Below are 18266 nucleotides of genomic sequence, written 5' to 3' on the forward strand. Positions count from 1 at the left end.
TCTCTGCAGAGTTACTTTACTCTATACCGTGCTGTATACACAAAGTAGTGCTGAAAATATTTCTAGCACCATCTACCCATCACAGCATTTCACTCGTGGTTAGCAAAATGTACCAGGATCCTACAGAACTGAAGGTGCTATTTAAATGTAAATTATTATTTACAATATCTTATGCTTGATATAAGTTTTGGGGAAGTTTCATCTCTACACTTGTTTGCAGCAGCAAATCCTTTCATAGCAATAATTTATATGCAAAGACTTTCCCTGTCCTATCACACATTTTCCAATATATTTTGATGAAGTCTGAATAGTTCAAATTGAGCTCTAGCATTGTGCATTTTATTTATTTCATATCTTATTTGTATTAAGTTTGTCATAGGTTAGGGCTTGCTTTTATATTCCAGTAAGAGAGGATATAAAGTATGTGATTATTCAAGGTCTTTGTTATTTATATATACTGCATCCTGTGTGTGTGCTGCTCTGGTGTTCAAGTGAAATGCGGGACTCTGTTTTAATTCTCATAACTGTATATGATCATTAACAGGTACTGCACACCGTAAAAAATAAAAAATGCAATTCAAAGAAGTGTGCATATAAATAAATATAAGCGAGCACGTAAAAGAATGAATGAGATAAATTGGTTCTTTTCAAACGTCTAACTTATCTGCAGTTTAAGGGAGGCATCCTCTGTGCTGCCTCTCCTCCAAATGGTACTTTAAAAAAAAACACATAACAATAAAAAAAGAATTCATTGCTTTTAATAATATTTTCAGCCATGTGGTAAGGATGGGCTTTTTTTTTTTTTTTTTTTTTTTTTTTTTTTTTTCCCTTAGATTGCTATTTTGAAAATAGTGGAAAAGGTCATAATGTATTGAACATTGCCTTCCCATTTCTTTAGCACTTCTGAATTTCAGTCGGTTTTGGTATATGTATTTGCTGAAGCGTTGAAACACTCAGCATCTTGCTTACTCCCTTTCCAGTCAGCAGTTGCAAGGACAACCCTCGCCCCCTTCCGTCCACAATCTTTTCTAGGGCTTACTTTCCATTGTTCTGCTCAGCATCTGCTCACCATCCTGCCTGGGAAGAGAAGCAAGGTCTTATCTCAGAACTATTGTCCATCAGCTCACTGGCACCTGTCACTACTGTGTCTAAACACCACACACAAGATGAAAGCTTATGCTTATGGTTCCCTGTAAAATAGGAAGCTGATGTTCCTCCCCATTTTAAATGGATTTCTCAAGGTATGTAGATCAGCCTTGGTCACTTTACCAGGAGAAAAACTGTTGAACTGTCATTACTCTCTGCTTTATTGATCTACAGCTAAAAGCAATAAGAACATCAAGATATTTTGATGGAAAGCAGATGACTGTCAACCACAGACAGTCATGTCGAGCTTGGAAAAGGTCCGAACTCTGGAGGCAGCTCTGGATTTGCCCCAGGAGTTTTTGTTCTTCCTTTCCCTCTTCCTGCTCCTGCTCCTCATCTTGTTACCTGGTCAAGCAGTAAGCTCAGCCTTTCTCCTCTCCACTGCTCCCATCTCACCTTTGCATTCTATCAATTGTGCCTCTGATACTCAGTAAGAGCACAGTGCCCCAGCCAGCCTGTTGCCCTTCCCTTAGTGCACTGTAGTTAAAACAAACTACTGAGGTCTTCTTTCCTCTGAGATGGCCAAACCAAAATGAATTGCCTTCTTTTGCATACACACACTCATCTTCTCTCTCTCCCTGTTGTACATACACGTCCATACACATCCATTCATTCTTAATCAAGTTAGAGAAAATAGCAAGTGAAAACACAACAAATTCAAGTGAGAATGTGGATAAAAATTTGGACTTGTTGATGTGCCATGTCTGGATTAAAAGTGGAGTCAGGGAGAGAGCCATGGAACAGGTAGGCAAGCTTTTATAAATGGGTTACAGTAGAAGCAGAGCTTTACATCCTCCAAGCAAAGAAAGAGGGAGGCTCATCTGAGAAGGTGGTAGAAGGATCAGACATACTAATCCCCAGTTTGATATTAGAAATTGTGATGTACCATTGTTTTCAGATTCATCTTTAATTTCAGGAGAGCTTTCATGTAGTTGAATGTCTCGTACTATGCTGCTCTAGACAACTTTAATTCTAACAGGCTACTTTCTCCTTTCTTCTTGAGAAACCAGTCTCTTCTACCTGCATTATACTTTGGTTGGTTTATGTGTTTAGATTTCACAGTATTGCTTCAGTATATGTATTTCTTAACCCTGAGGGGTCAGATGCCTAATGATTAGAGTATGAGCTTCACACTTCAGCATACTGTATGTATTCACTATACTCTGGGCTTCCTATGTGACCAAGGGCATGCCACTCAGCCTTCCTTATGTCTTTCCTCTGTATAAAAGAGGAATAAATGGACTTCCATGCCTGTCCAGGCTTCCCAGGAGGAGAAATACACTGAAGCCTGGGGGTATCTGGTAGGACAATCACAGAGCTGTGTAAGCAGCAGTAGATATGGTACATCTTTGTAAATGAGGAGTGCAGGGTGGCTTGCCACCTTTCCCATTACCTACCACAGAGTCGTGACTCTACAGAACCACTTGCCAAAACAAAACCAAATCAAATTCTCATGGCAAGGCAATAAAAGCATCTTCTCTAACCCAGTCTCTGGGGACTAAAATGTTTTTCAAATAAGGTAACTACTGATGAAAAAAAAAAAATCTAGGAGGTATTACTCTTCCAGTTTAACTGCAACTCTTGCTCCTCCAAAAGACAATGAACTTCAGCACTTGTGAGCAGCTAGTCATTTCTGACAGTGCAGAGCTTCTGCTGTATATAGTACAGTATTTATAATGTTTCTGCAAGTGTCTCTTTGATTGCAGTATTCCTTTGTCTGACCTATACTTTCAGATAAAAGTGTTTTGCTTAGAAACTACGTAATAAATCACCTGGAGGAAACAGACACGTTCCTTTTCTATTGGGGACTAAATGTGAAAAATGGTTTAAAAGAAGCTAAGTGTAAATGATGGAGTTCTGTTACCCATTTTGGCTTTGCTGAAACAAAGTAAAGGTAATGTACAGGCAGCATATCTCAGGGTCACTGCAGTCATATGTCAAATGCTAGAGTAGTACTTTATTTGGCAAGGAGATCAAAGAAAAGCTTTTTATTATTATTATTCTGTATGTTGAGAAATGGAATAGGTTTTCTCCTTTTTTATATTTAACGTAACCGTGCTATAGTTTCACTGATCCTAGAGATGAGATCAGCCACTCCAGAATATGATTACATTTCAGTAGTTAAAAAAATTACATAAGTGCTAAGCATGATTTGACCTACCTTTCCTGTGTCAGACTGCTGAAATTATTTTACATTTATATAAATCCTAGCTGCTTTGCACCTTTTTGTGGCTAAAATAAATGCTACCTTGGGAGCCAAGGGTCTCATGGTGGGCAACTTATTGCATGTTAAATGTGTTACAGTAAATCTGCAAGAGGTTTTAGCAGAAAAGTTAAAAAAAAAAAAAACTTTTTTTTCTCTTAGAAGGCTAGAGTTAAGCAAAAAAATTAATTTCCAAAGTAGAATAAGCAGAAAAAATCCTTTTCATATTCAATTCTCCTTTCTGCAACTGCTGTGCCAAAAAAAAAAAAAAAAAAAAAATGGTTTTAGCCAGTTATTGAGGCAGCTGTAGAGAAAAATCTTGAAATTATATAGGCTGCAGCGATTATATTTTACAAACCATGCTTTAGAAGGTGTTAGAGGGGTGGAATTATATGATCTTTAAGGTCCTTTCCAACCCAAACTGTTCTGTGATTCTGTGATGATATATTATAGTTGCCTTTAATGCTACAGTTATATTTTTTTAAAATGCCAGTGACTTTTTCCTCTGTGTGTGCATGTTATACTCAGAAACTTATTCTCCAAAAAGGGCTGAGGTTCTAGTCTCACCACTAGCCTGAGAGGAACAGAGATTAATTTCTGTAGAATGACTGTGATTAAAGAAGCAAGAGGATTTCTTAGAGGCTCCAAAGTTCCTCAATTCTCTGGAAACTGTTTGGGAAAGACAGCCTTATGTCCCTCAGAGAACAGGGTCTCAATATGCACAATGTCTCCTTTCAAGCATATTAACAACAGTTGCAGTATTTGCAGGTTTATTTACCATTTAGTTAGGCTAAGAAAAGGAGTATCCCATAAGAATTACTCATAATGTTACATATAGCTTCTATCTTAAAATTTAAAAAAAATGCTGATGAAATTAATGAGAAGTGACAAAAGAAAAGGAAATCAGCTAACGATGTGGCTGAGGTCAAACTTGAGGAATGAGCACAGTGGGTTAAAACATCAACACTGTAATGTAGGTGTAAGCAAATGAACCGTCTAATAAATAATTAACAATTAATTTTCTTCTGTCTTTTATCTTTACCTCTTTTTTTTTTTTCCTCTACTTTCCTACCCTGTGTTTCTGTTTTGCATTTTCCATGTTCTTGCAATTAATTAAAAAACAAAATCAAAGCGCAAGGTTACAAAGTTCCAGTAGTGAAATCCTGCCGGAATGAAAAGTTCTGCTTCTCCGATCCTATTAGTTTGTGCTCATGTTGAGGGCTGGATGTGCATATTTTATAGACTGTGTGCACGGCTCAGAAACGTCTGCTCCTCCTAGGCAAGCGGTTCACAATACAGCCCTTCTAGTTCTGAGCAAAGGAAGCTTTGTTTTATAAATCTCCAATGCAATGTACATGCAGTTTTGTGTCATGTTATATTGTCATATGACAAGACATGAACCAATGTAAGCCATCGTAATGCAGCACAATGCATTGTATGAGTTACACCTTGTCAGGTTTTTTGGCTTCAGAAAGGAGCTTTTTTCCCAAAGGTAGTAAGTGATGCTAGAAAAAAATCCCCGTGTTACCTAGAAACTGACAGGTGCCCCTATTTTCTGACTATCCAAATTAAATTCAATCTGAATGTGTTTCCCCACAGCAAATCTAAGTGTTGCTTTACTTTTTGTCACTTCCCAGTTTTAATGTTAGTGGTCTGCTAATGTGATTAACTGTTTGCCTTAGGCAGTTCAAACGGTGCTTTGTCCAACTGGACAACGGGTGAGCTCACCAAAGTTGAAGGCTCTCTAAGACGGGATCAGCATCTGAGACCTATACGTGGGTTTGAGGAATGAGAACATAACGAACATAAAACTTTGTTATGTTGTCATTAAGCCAAGGAGATATGCATACAGATCATCTGCCACTGGCTTGCCACGTAGTGTCTTACCACAAATATTGTAGCACATCATTACCTGCATTGTAAAAATGAAGTCTCTGCATGGCAGAAACCACTGATAGGGCATTGGAAATTTTTTATTTTTTTTTTGTGGGTGACCAGTGTGGGGTGAATGCTGTGTGGATTCAAATATAAATATATATATTTACTTTCTGTATTTCATGCAGTTCTGAAAGGTTGGCTTGTGCCAGGTCATCATACCCCTTTAATGTTGAATGCCTTAAACAATAGATAAAATCCTGAGAACGAACACTTTATTGCACAGAATACCAAATTACACAAGACCTATACGCGTCCCATTTCAGATAACTCTCCATTTAACATTAACGATCATGCTTGGTGGTTTGTTTTTTCTTTCATTTGTTTGGTTTGATTTTTGTTTGTTTATTTGGTTGGTTCTTTGTATTATAAAAATGATATTTATTTCTTTAAGCATTTGCAGAGTAAAATATTTCCTTCCAGTTCAAAAGTTACCTCCAATTGCGGTATTCAGCTTTCAGCATTATTTCACACTCAGGGTAACTTTTCTAACCCTTTAGAAATATTGTACTACTATTCCCTTCAAAACCAATCACTATTTTTTATACTGTATATATAGTGCTGTCCAAGGACTGCAGCAGAACTAGTGAGAAAGATTATATGGAAGAACTTCAAGGTTTCCCAAACATTTTAAAATGGAAAATACTTGGATAACTTAGGGACCCTGCACATGCGTTTCCTTCCGATTCTCGCTGTGTTTTAATAGGTAGGAATATATATAAGAATATATCTGTAATATATACATAGGAAAATATATAAGAATATGTATTACAGATATATTCTTATACCAAATAACTTCCTTCCTGAGTGGCAGAGGTTATATTTTGTGTGTTACCACTTAAACTCTCTATTCCTTCCTAGGTCAAGGTCTTAAGCAGGGTGAAAATAGAGCAGACATCCTAGCATGTGTCACAGTGAATATTATCAACAATTATATCAGCATCTTCCCAGTAGACTAACAGGAGTTAGAGCAGTATCAATTAATGAACTGAAAGATTCAAAGATTTGGTTCTTCATCTTTTTTTTTTTTTTTTTTTTTTCCCCTTCTGCTTCCATAAATGACGTGTTCTCCCACATCAGAGTTAACTCCAAACCTCATCTACCAAAGCATTGTATTCATCAAAATTTGCCACATAAACTTATGGATAGAGCCATATTTTGTATCTGGGTTAGGTGAAAAAAATATATTGTCCCTTAAGATAGAAAGTAAATGGCAAAAAGAAGCATCCATGCAGAAAATTTCTATCATGATCTGGAACCCTTTCTCCATCAGCTTCTAAACTTTTCTCCATTTTCAGTCTGTACTGTCCCAGCTTTATAACACACTTGTCACAATTAGTATCTTGGCACCTAGTAGTAATTCACTCAGCAATGAGACTAATCAGTGATTTCTGAAAACCTTTCATTCTTGAATTCGGCTCCTGACACATAAACTTGGTGAAAGACCTTCAGGTCTGTGTATCGTGCAACTTAAACTCACTGAGGACTTCCCCAGCAAAGAGTAACTAATACTGCTTGATCCGTGGGAGAACACAGCCCTCCAGAGACTTCGTGTCTTCATTTACTACTTAGTATCCTGAAAGCAGAGTTCAACCTTCTTTCTGAAAGATCTTTCTTGTTGGGAGCTTCTTATTTCTTCTCTTTGTGTTGAGATGAAGTGGAAGTTTTTGAAAAATGAAGAATTAGTGGCACTAAGGGCTAAAACCTTTGTTATTTATCAAAAAGCAGTAGTGCAGCACCAAGGAAAACCAGAACGTTGATATTCTGATGAAGGTCTGCTGGCCTGAGAGGTGACCACATGGAAGGCAGAGCAGATTTGTATCTGTCTGGCAAACACCTATTTATCAGATACCTTTGCCTGTTCACTACATGTACTGGGAATGTAGTGCCTCTCCAACTCACCCCTGGCAAATGCAATTTTCAAACAATGCAGAACAAAGAAAAATGTGCTCCTAATATAATTGTGCCTTCTGCAACTTAAATTTTAGACACTCGGTTTCATCTCTTACTTAAATGTATCTGTGTATTTTAATAGGAACATTCAGCTATGCTTTTATTAATGCAAAAACATTAAAGTGCTATCCCTGAATACTAAAGCCTTAAAGGGCCGTTTCAAACAGAACCTGTCATAAAATGTGCTCTCAAGCGTGTCCCCTTTAAGAGATTCAAGAATTAAATGTTCCCGTATGTGAATTTTATTTTGTACAGCACATTTGCTTTATGGCTACAATTAAGTTAGATGTGCCGATAACAATGTCTGCTTTCCATTTTAAATCGCACATTTCAGACAGTGTGCATTGTTTTATTATCTAATCCACATGCTTTTAATTGCAATTATGGTCCCTTATGAGTCCCCTGGGAGGGCATGATTGCAATTAAAAATGTAATTTAAATGTTAATTAATTACATTCATTTTCTAAACTGGGAAAATTTCATTTATTATTTTCATGTGTTGTGCACTTATCCTAAATGCATTACCTTCTAAATGTTTTTTTTTCAAATTAAGTGTTATGTTTATAAAACAGGGTGTTTAATACCCTTTAAAATTTTGTTAGGATGTTTATACAAATTATTACTTTAAATTAATTGATTCCAAGCTTTATGCACAATTAATATGTGTCATGCCAACCAGAATAGAGTTGTTTTTGATATTCTGCTGAAATTACATTAACATGAGAATCCAAAAAATTGATCAGAAATATACAGTTTTACTGCAAATAATCACAAACACTTTGGGCTATGCAGAAGGAAATGAGTTACCGGGGGCTGATTCTCAGCGCCTTGGCTGCTTTTCGTGCTGATGGTTCACTTCAGACATGACCAGCTCAAGAGCATGAGCGTGAGCGTTGCCGTGAGCAGCCTAAAGCCTCAGACTGGGTTTTGCAACAAGTGTAACAAACAGCAGGAGGAGAGGAAGAGCTTGTTGAAAATAGAAGGCAAAGAGTCATGAATCTGGTTTCTCAGAAACGACAAAATTAAAACCATGCCATTAAAAAAAAAAAAAAGTTATTTCCATTACCGTCCATTTTTTTAAATATAAGCGCACAGTTACAGTGGCTAGAAAAATTATCTATAACACATGCAAACCAAGATTGGTATGGAGTGTGATGACTCCGTGAGCTGAGAATGGATGAAAAATATCAACCACCTCCCGAAGGGTGAGCAGCCAGCATTGCAGTGCTCAGAAGCTTGCAGAGCCACCTGCAGCAGTGTGCAAACACGTCCAGAACCACTGATAGCACAGGCTGACTGCCTGCCGCTTTCTGCCAGCAGTGTTTAAAGTCCAGTATTCAGAATGGGAGAACTCCTCGAAGTCTTCCCTGCGCTGGCTGGCCTCACTCACATCGGCACCCTGCTGATGGAGCTGGAGAGCAGGGCAGGAGGATTTGAGACAGGCACCAAGTCAGGTACTGGAGGTTTTGAGTCACTGGGTTCTGTAATTAAAAACTGATTAAAGATCTCCAGATCCATCCTATTATCTTTACAAAAGATATTCTCATTACAAATTTGTAGTCATCTCAGTAAAAAAAATAAACAGAAACAACAACAAAACCCCTGTAATTTATTTTCACAGAGACCATCACAAAACAAACCAATTAAGCCAGGAAAATTCAGAATTATGATGCCCTGATAGACCAGCAGCTCCTCCAAAGAGCAAGTTGAAACTAAAGGATACAGCTGAAAGACTTTTATTTTAAACCACCTCTGCTAGTTGTAGCTGTAGTCTTTCAGAAGGGTTTAAATGTGGAGAAAAAAAAAAGAAAGAAAGAAGAGAAAAAAAGTTCATCTATTATTAGATTATTAAAATATATATTAAAATATCTATTTTTAAGTATCTGTCCATGCCACCTTTTTGACTGATTTAACTAATTGCTTAAAAAGTAAAAATGAAAAATAGTTTAGGTCAAATCAGTGCAGAAGGTTGCGTGGCTTTATTACAGAGGAATTGATGGAAAATAGGTAAATACACGGGCCACAAACAAAGCTGGGGAGTGGGGCATGGAGCTGATAAGTGAACGTTTTATTCAGCACTTACCAGGCATATGCTCACAGGAATTTCACCCAAACCTGGGACCACTCCTAATTCTTGCAGTGTTCAATGTGTCCCCACTTTTATCCGAATTTCCCTATTTGTGCCCTGTGTGTCCCATAGATTTACTTTCCTTTACTGCTCCTTGCAGTGAAAGAGGTTGTGCAAAGTTAGTGCAGGCAGCTCTGCAGTCCAGGAGTCCATGTTTGCGCTCTCAATTTCAGCATTAAAAGCAGAGCAAAGAAGAAGAAAAAAAAAAAAAAAAAGAGAGAGAAAAAAAAAAAAAAAGAACGAGCTATGAGCTATGCTTCATACAATCCTTAGTCATATGTCAGCTACTGTCTGTAGCCAAAAAAAAAAATAATAGACTGCTTCTTTACATGTACCATTAATGAGAAGGAAAAGATTAATTAGTTCTTAGCTACTGAAGAAAGTCTAAATCGGTTTGGAATGAATTAGCATCTCTACACAGAATTTATTTTGTTCTTATTTTGCACTCCCTTCACCTCCAAAATCACATGTACTTCTGAACTTAGAAATTCTGCCAAGGTTTTTTCTTTTTGGTGCTCCTGGGATCTGCCAGAAGCTCAGCCCGCCCAGCAGTCCCAGTGACACACACTGCTGCGAAATGCTGCAGGAACCCACAAATTCATCACATGTAACTTCCAGGCGTTGGTCCTTGGTTCAGCCAAATCTTTGCCTCTCCTCTGGGAGGCCTCACTGTAGGTGAACAACTCAGGAAGTTCCCCCATCAGCTCAGGATGCTGCTGTTCATTTTGTGATGGGGAGATCAAAACAATTACATGACTCCTGATAACCCTCATTGACTATCTATTGAAAAAATCAGGTTCTAAATAAATTACTATTGTACTTTTTAAAGCTGTGCATGACATGTCCTACTTACTGGATGACCTAGATAATTTCCATAAATTAACCTCTTTTACCTTCCATTTCCTCTGCCGTCCTGCTGCTACCTTCCCACAACTGCTCCATCACGACGGAGCTCATCCGGTAGATGAAGACAGTGATGCCGCGCTGAGTCTTAAAGTGACATTAAGAACTTACCTGCCTAAGTGTTCATTTGCATCTTGCTCACTAGACTTGTCATATAGCCGGGGAGATAATATATTATGAGATGTGTACTGAATTAGCTGTCAATTGTAGTGAAGCTCTCCCTTAACTATGTGAAGAGAAAGCTGTTGAATGAGCCTCAATCTTGCCTTTTTTTTTTTTTCAGCTGAGATGTTTCATTTTAGTCACCCAACCCCAGCCAATTTTATTAAGTCTGCTGTCAGCTGTGACCCCTGCTGAGGACCGGCAGGGCTGAAATAGTTATGCTGCCTGATGTCAGCTGTGGCAGCTGCAGAGCCCACTCCGGCACAGGCACGAGGGGCTCCGTTCCTGCAGCAACAGCCGCCGCGGTTGGAACAGCAGGAAAAATGAGAAGGCTCGGGGTAAAATGCCGCGGGGCGTTCTCCATCACTCTGTGCTGGTTGAAGCACTAAGAGAGGCTGCGTACAGGCAGGCACGGTCTTTCGTTGGGAAGGTTTGTATAGTGCGTGCTGAGCGCTGGGAGCACCTGTAAAGAACAGAGCACGGTGCGGCAGTCGGGCTGGCGTCGCACCGCCGGCCTCGTCTGGGCTACGAGTCAGTGCTTGTGCCAGCTGCAGAGGCAGTGCAGCTCCCACACCCATAGCAGCATCGCCCTGAGGTGGTGTTTCCAGTGATTAGCTTGTTTTGGGAATTCCTCTGCTGTGCTTGACAAGCAAAAGGAGTGTCTCGTTGTCTTCCTTGGGCGCAAATTGTGCGTGCCAGCGGGAACTGCCCTGCTGCTGGTACAGGGCAGAGCATGGAAGGAAAACCTACAGCCTGGCAAAGTGCTTCACTGGGGTGAGTGTGGAGCTGGCTGGCGCCACCAGTTTTATGCCAGCAGAAATTCTTTAGGTATAGTTAATCCTATACAGGTCTGATTTCCATGAGTGTGATCAAAGCCAAGGTTAAGGGACCAGGAGAGGACGTTGTCCTTTTAAACATCAAATTTGTATTTTACCCATATCATTTTCTTTACCTGGAAAGAAAGCAACACTTTTAAAATTTAGTTCACACTAGTGATTGCAACTTAACTACTGTTAGTCTAATTAATAAAGAGCTCGGTGGGGGGACATCCACTCCATCCTCTGTTTTCAGTGCGCATATGCACAAGTCACTGCCTCCCTGAGTAGCCTGCGTAGTGAGTGATGCTGAACTTGGTACACCACATACCTTAGCTACACGGGATGCCTTCACACCCTGCAAAGAAGAGTAATGCAAAAAGAGAGAAGATAGACCTAAAACTTAGATGATCCAATTGTAGCTGCCTCCCGTTGTAGCATATTATATTCTTTACACGCCAAAGAAAGTTTAAATCCTGGAAGAGTGATACTTTATCGTCAAGGTAACCAGAATAGGTTCACCAACAATTTACGTGGCTCTTAAGTCTATTTACATGCTTGTTTACTTGGCTTTTCTCTAAAAGGAAAAAAGTAGTTACCGTAGCAACTGCCTCATCACACGGTGCTGAGGCTTCCTTTGCTATCAAGTATCTTCAGCAAGGACTGAGCTCACGGACCCGTTTCGCAGGCACATCTGCTTTACCTCGGCAAGTCTGGGAATAGTCTACCTCTCAGTTTGTGGCACATTTGTTTTAGCAGAGTGAAGACTAAATTACACGTCCCAGAAAGACTGTGAGATGCATCCGTCCCTCCTTGGCTGTGGGGAACTGTGCAAGGATGATGCTAAGGCAAAGACAGGGGAGCGATGCCAGTCAGGAAGGCGGCCCCACAGGTGGCACAGATGTGGCCAAGCTGCTTTGGAAGGTGGGAGAGGTTGTGCTGTGCCACAGAGTAGGTGTAGGCACACTTGATTTATTAGATACCACCATTGTGAATCGTTGTTTCAATAGTCAACCCATATCTCCCTTGAGAGCCTGCCTCTCTTTGCAGAAAAAGCTTAAACAAAAATTATGAATCCTAGGATGGCGGAGTGTAGCTACCTACAGAGGTGAAGAGTCATTAGGCTCTGTGTGTAAATGAGGAGTGCAAGAGTTTGCTTCTTGTGCCTCCTAATCTAGTTTTGGAGCTTTGTACTTCAGCAGCTTCTGCTCTGATCATCCACACATGCAGGAAAGCAGGGGTAAAGGAGCTGCAGCTCATACTTCTTCCTTCCCTGCCTTTCTTTCCACCAAAGATTTTGACCTGAACTCTGAGCGAGCATACTGCTGTCTGGGCAAACTCCCAAAAGTTCAGCAAACTAAGTCACCGACCGAGGCTGTGTTTGTGTCTTTGTTTTAACAGTGTTTATGAGAGAGCTGCTTCATCAAATGCCCTCATTTTATTTGCTTTCCTTGCTCATTTTGTTTTAATTTGATAACTGCATAGAGAATTTAGACTGACTGCAAGGTAACTCTTATTCTAGAAAATAATTCAATTTCCTTGAATGATCAGGGCCAGATTTTTAGGGTATTTGCACATCTTGAGATGAAATCCTAGCAGGCTTTTCAAAAGAACCTCAACAGATTAAAGCCTTGATTCTTTTCTAACCTATTTAAACACTTGTAAAAATGCTGTTAAGACCCTACCTCCACCTCACCCCCTGAAAACCCTTGAAAAATTAAACCTATTTTGTATCTACATTCCCCCAGATGCTTTTGTCTTCCATTTCTCAATTCAATTTCCACCCCTTTTTCCAAAATCCTGATATGATATTCATCTCTGCTCTTGCTCTGCTCTTCAGAGTTTTTTAATAATGTGACTTACATTGTTTTTTCTCTTTTAACCTTCTGTTCATTATATTACTGCTCCATACTAATCTAATTTAGCTTGCACTTTCTTTGCAGTTCAAACCCTATAGAGCATTACAGGCCCAGTTACTAAAAAAAACAGGTCTGCTGCAGGATGCATATTGCAATATTACAATAACAGTGATAAATAGTAATAATAATAATAGCTTTACACAGCTTTTAGCACAGAGAGATTTTCCTCCTGTTGAATCCTCAGTGCCCCAGTCTGCAGCAGCCTAATGGCCCGGTTTCTACACCAAAAGAGTCATGGAGCTGGGGTTTCCAACCCGTTTTTCAGCCTCCCTCCCATCCATCAGTTCCAGTTGCTGCTGGTAGAGCTGTGGACTGGCCACAGAGAAAATCTCACCCCAGCCGTGCCACCACGCCACACCAGCTGTCATGCAGCATCCCCTTTGCAGGTAAATGTCGATAAAAAGCTGAGGAGCCGAGTGTCCTGAATAGAGAACTCCAGCAAATTTGCTGACTCCTCCGCTTTTGGGGGTTAACGGATTATCCTGTTTTGGCCTAATCTGTCCAGCAATGCTAAAATCAATATTAAACTTGGCCTGTCACTGCGCCTCCCTCCTGTTGTGAACACATTATCCAGACCACACCAGTGCTTGGAAAGTGGATGCTGTGGTTTCGCTCACCAGAGCAGATTCAGTAGTGCAGCTCTCGCCTCGGATCTGGTGCTGGCATCTGGTGTCTTTCCATGAGGAAACACCCGGAGCTGGGGGGACATGTGCAGAGCATCCTGTGTCTCCCACCCCCTCCTTGTCATGTTCTTCTTCTGAGGCAACTCGTTCATTGAAGCAGAGAGCAGCCTAATCCCAGCACAGACTGAAATCTTTCTGAAATGAGCCCTGCCAAATAAAGCAGTCACCAGCCCCTCATGGAAGAGTAAAAGGCTGGAGACAGAAGCATTTTTTTCCCCTGAAATCATGTAGCAGCTTTTTTCCTGTTTTGTGTTGCCTCCAAAACGGGAGTGGGTGTATTTATTTATTTACATGTAATGACAACCAATAATGCCATTTCCCACCCGAGAACTTGAAAGGCCTAACCAAAATGGGCCAGCCCTTTTAAAGCTTACTCCCACTTGTTATGGTTGCAGTGAGGTGATGTGTAAACCCCAGAGCAGGTCTGTGGGTCTGCTCCTGTGCCCCAACTCCTCTGCTACTGATCCCCTGTGCCCCACTCACTTCTTTTTTCACTCTTTTTTAACATCTTGCTCTAAATAGGGTTTCCCCGGAGTTGTGTCCTACTCACTAGTAACGTGTGGCATATTTTAGGTTATCCTTCAAGAACATTTGGCTGATCTCCAGCTGCTCAGTTGCCTTTGTTGCTTTATTTGCACTCCCTTCTCTGAGTCATTGCTACTTTGAAGTTTCTGAAGCACTGATGAGCAAAATAAAACCACTTTTCCAGATATTTCCCTCTGTAAGCTGTAGCTGGAGAATCGGCATACAACGACCCAGCCAGCAGCAATCGGCCAGCAAGACAAGGAGGGATGCATCTGGCAAAGCCTCCTCGTGGCTGCGCTTGGTGCCCCAGCACTGTGCCAGGGCTGTGCCGCTGCACCCAGCCACCTGCACCCTGGAACAGCATGGGCATTAAGGTTATAAAGAATGGGGATGGCTACTCCTATGTCTAGAAAAGGCTGTAAGGTCATTAACTTCACTATGTGCTGTGGAAGACTCTGGTGATCAGTTCTTTTGTGCTTCCTTGACACCAAGACCACAGTCCCTCCTATTACACTTCCTTGGTTGCACACTTAGTCTGGAGATACTGTTACTGCGTGACTAACTCCCCTCACAGGTCACTTTCCTTACTCCTTGCTTTCTTCTGGCAAAATCGTGTGGCAGAGGAAGAGAGATCTGAGCTTCAAACAATGGCCCAGGAGACTGCGTTTCTGTTGCCAGGTGTTCCAACGCCCTGCGTGACCTTCAGCAAGCCATTCAACTTGGCTCTGTCTCAGTTTCCCCATCTGTAAGGGGATATGAACATTTGCAGAGCACTTTGGATTGTTATTAATTCTTCATAGAGTATCAGAAATGTGGTGAACACTTTAAGATGCTATAAATGTACAAAGTATTATTATTAAACTCAGGAGGAGGAAGTAGCTGGCCCATAAGGTGCTTCCTTCATCAATCCTTCAGAGGAAGGTCCTTCCCTTTATGACCTGAACACAGAATTTTTATTCTGCTCTTGTAGAGGGTTAATGGGTGTATTTTAAATAAAGCTCCTCTGACCCAAGTTGGAGGAGCACCATCAAAATGAGTGAAGCTGATGACATCTTGAATTTTTCTGATGTATCTCAGAATGAACCAGAAAGCCAAATTGCTTGGCTCACAGCATAACACTCTAATCTGCAGCGGAAGGCTCTGCTGGAGTCACTTGCAATTGGCCCTTTCCTCTTACCTTCCCATAAGCAGTAGACACGGGGCAACTGTAATGGCCTGACAATAGTTGCACATCCTGGGGTTTTGCTGCTCTCATGAAAAAAAAAAAAAAAATGAATGTCATGGACAAATGAATGTTGACAGTGGCCATACCAAACAATTCAAGAAAAAATTGCAGTTTTATACGTATTCCTGCTCCCTTTGTCAATACTTTAAAGATGGTTCTTATTTCAGAGCAGGTATTGATTGTGTATAGGTTAGGCCCCCGGTTCCATTTGTCATTTCTGATATTATAGCGTGTTATCGTTTAAAGCTGTAATGGGAGAGGTGGCTGAGCTTAAAGCAAGCTGGTTGTCTGAAGCTTTGATAAATGGCTAGATGGTCTTTGTTTCTGCAGCAGTGAGCAGTTGGCTGCTATTTGCTTTACCTTTTATCCAAGAATAACTGTGTGATGGGTTCTGGAAGTGAACAGTATCATTTTGTCAGATGTGGTTCAGAACTAGCCGGGTGGTCCTAGCAAAGCAGCTGAGGGATTTTTAACACTCGACAGGATGTGAGCAAAGGCCCTGCATAAAACTGAAACAATTCTGGCTCCACATGGCTGCTTTGGTCAAAAAGTTCTCAGAGTTGTTTTTTAAGGTGAGAGGACAGGAAATGCTGGGGGGGTGGAGCGCGGGAGGGACGGTGCTTTTAAAAGCAATTCTATTCATATGGAGGGATCTTATGAGAAAGATCAGAAGACAATAGGTGGATTAGATTTCTTTGATGAACTAACAAACTTGCAAATTTTTTGCAGATCTAAACAAAAGGTCTGCTTTTCAGATGCAGTGAGCAGCCCCACCCCAGCCTCCGAAAATCAGGCCAGTACAATGTTTGTGCACAGGACTGCAGAGAGAGGGAGGTAGCACACTCTCTGTGCATTCTTTCCCTCTGCATCACTTACATTTCTCGAGGTTTTGGTGCTGCTTTCATGAACTCACATCTGTTTGTCAAACTCAAAATGCAGAGATGCTTTGTGTCTCGGTTCCACTTCATATGAATCACCAAAAGCCTGGAAATGGTAAGCAAGGGTCCTTTTCCTGGTAACAGACACCTGTAATGCCTTGGCTTCACAGAACCTCTTCTATCGAATTTTGGTTTCACAAACCTAAGATGACACCTGTGGATGTTTCACATCCTGATTCCTTTGAATCAGGGAAGTTCAATTTAAAATTTGAGTTTAGCCCAAGTCAGCATAATACCAAGCCCTGCCTCAAACTGAGCTGAAGCCTGTCCCGAGCCAATATTTGTAAGCGAAGCTAGATGGGAGAAACAGCAATACCCTGAAATTATACCTCACTGATTTGTCACCTCAGCCATAATAATGCAATAGTCATTCACGGATAGCTTGTATGAGGGGAGTCTGCAGCTTTGGAACACTCCTCTGAATTGCTTCTGAGTCAGTAGCAAGGTGTCTTAACAGGTTGGCCCTTGAGTCTTCAGGTACCTACCCTTCATTAATTTGATAATTTATGGCTGAGACTTCAGACTACTTACTGTTTCTGCCTCTAGGAAATTGAAATGGTAGCTCTTAATCCTATCATTGAAGTTGAATTGCCTGGACAAGTAGCAGCAGATTGATCCCACCAGTTTACAGAAATCACAGAAGGCTTCTCAACATCCCAAATAGCTCACGCTTCAGTGCAGCTCACAGCATGATGGCAGGGGGGCTCTGCTTTTGTGTCTGTAGGAAGAAAGTTACCTTTCCTTGCATGGAAATAGAAATGAACAGATATATTAGTAGTCAGATCCTAGTGGTTTTGTTGGTTGTGGTTTGGTGATTTTTTTATTTTTATTTTTTTGTTTTTTGGTGAGATTACTGTTAGCTCTTAGCTTATGATAAGCTATATATACTGCAGGATATGCTGGTGGCACAGAAAAATGAGTTTATAGGACTGACAAGATAAAAATGATAGTAACCCAATAGAAAAGAAACCAATGAGACATCAAACTTATTCAGAAGATTTCTGTAAAGTAAGAGTCATGCTGAGCCTCCCCCCTCCCTCACGTACATGGTGACTCAAGGCAAATTCAGGCTTCTATGGACATTTCAGAAGGTTTAGTCAACTCCTTGCACCTCCCTTTGATCATGCCTCCCTGCTGTTCCTGGCTTTGCCCGGAGCTGGGGATGTGTACTGCAGGAGGGATACTTCTGACTGCAGAAGGCAGCCCATGCTCCTGGACATGGCCATGCTCATACTCCATCAGCACAACAGGATGGCAGGAGACCTGGCTACCCACTTGCTGCCCCAGTTTGAGGGTCAGATACTAGGTGGCCATGGTGTCTGGGGTGACACCACACAGCTCCTCTTGGCTTGTGTGTGTGCTAAAGGTTGCTCTGCACTCTGCAAAAACAGACTGGGTTGTGACCCCAGCCAAAATGTCCCTGTTGACAGAAGCTGTGCCTCCGTGGGCCCCCAAGATGACTGAATTTCAATGAGGCTTTATTCTTCAGAATGAAAGGTGCTGTCTAACGGTAAAATATTGTTCTATTAAATCCAGTCCATGGCAGATCCACTACTGAGGGCTATTGAGGCAAATAAGAGCAAGGTGATGGCAGTGTGTGGTCATAAAGTTGCAGTATTCAAAAATGTAGAAAAAGCAGGTTGTCAGATTTCAATAAAGCAGTCGAAATGAATAGATACATCTCAGAGCTGGTTGCTTCCTAGTGGGATGGAATTTGAATAATAATATCAC

General features: G+C 40.9%; 1 protein-coding gene and 1 long non-coding RNA gene across 6 annotated transcripts in view; one reads left to right on the top strand and one right to left on the bottom strand.

Moving 5' to 3' along the window:
- The window catches only part of TSHZ2 (teashirt zinc finger homeobox 2), a 230466-nt gene that overhangs the window by 97590 nt on the left and 114610 nt on the right, over nucleotides 1–18266 (top strand). The window lies entirely within an intron of this gene.
- On the bottom strand, nucleotides 1285–16092 carry LOC106019125 (uncharacterized). The gene is made up of 3 exons (XR_005260542.2): nucleotides 10259–16092; nucleotides 9321–9527; nucleotides 1285–8718 (listed from the first exon to the last, which is right to left on the bottom strand). It is a non-coding gene; the product is annotated as an uncharacterized lncRNA (long non-coding RNA).

The sequence above is a fragment of the Anas platyrhynchos genome, chromosome 21, assembly GCF_047663525.1.
Source record: "Anas platyrhynchos isolate ZD024472 breed Pekin duck chromosome 21, IASCAAS_PekinDuck_T2T, whole genome shotgun sequence".
Taxonomy (NCBI): Eukaryota; Metazoa; Chordata; class Aves; order Anseriformes; family Anatidae; genus Anas; species Anas platyrhynchos.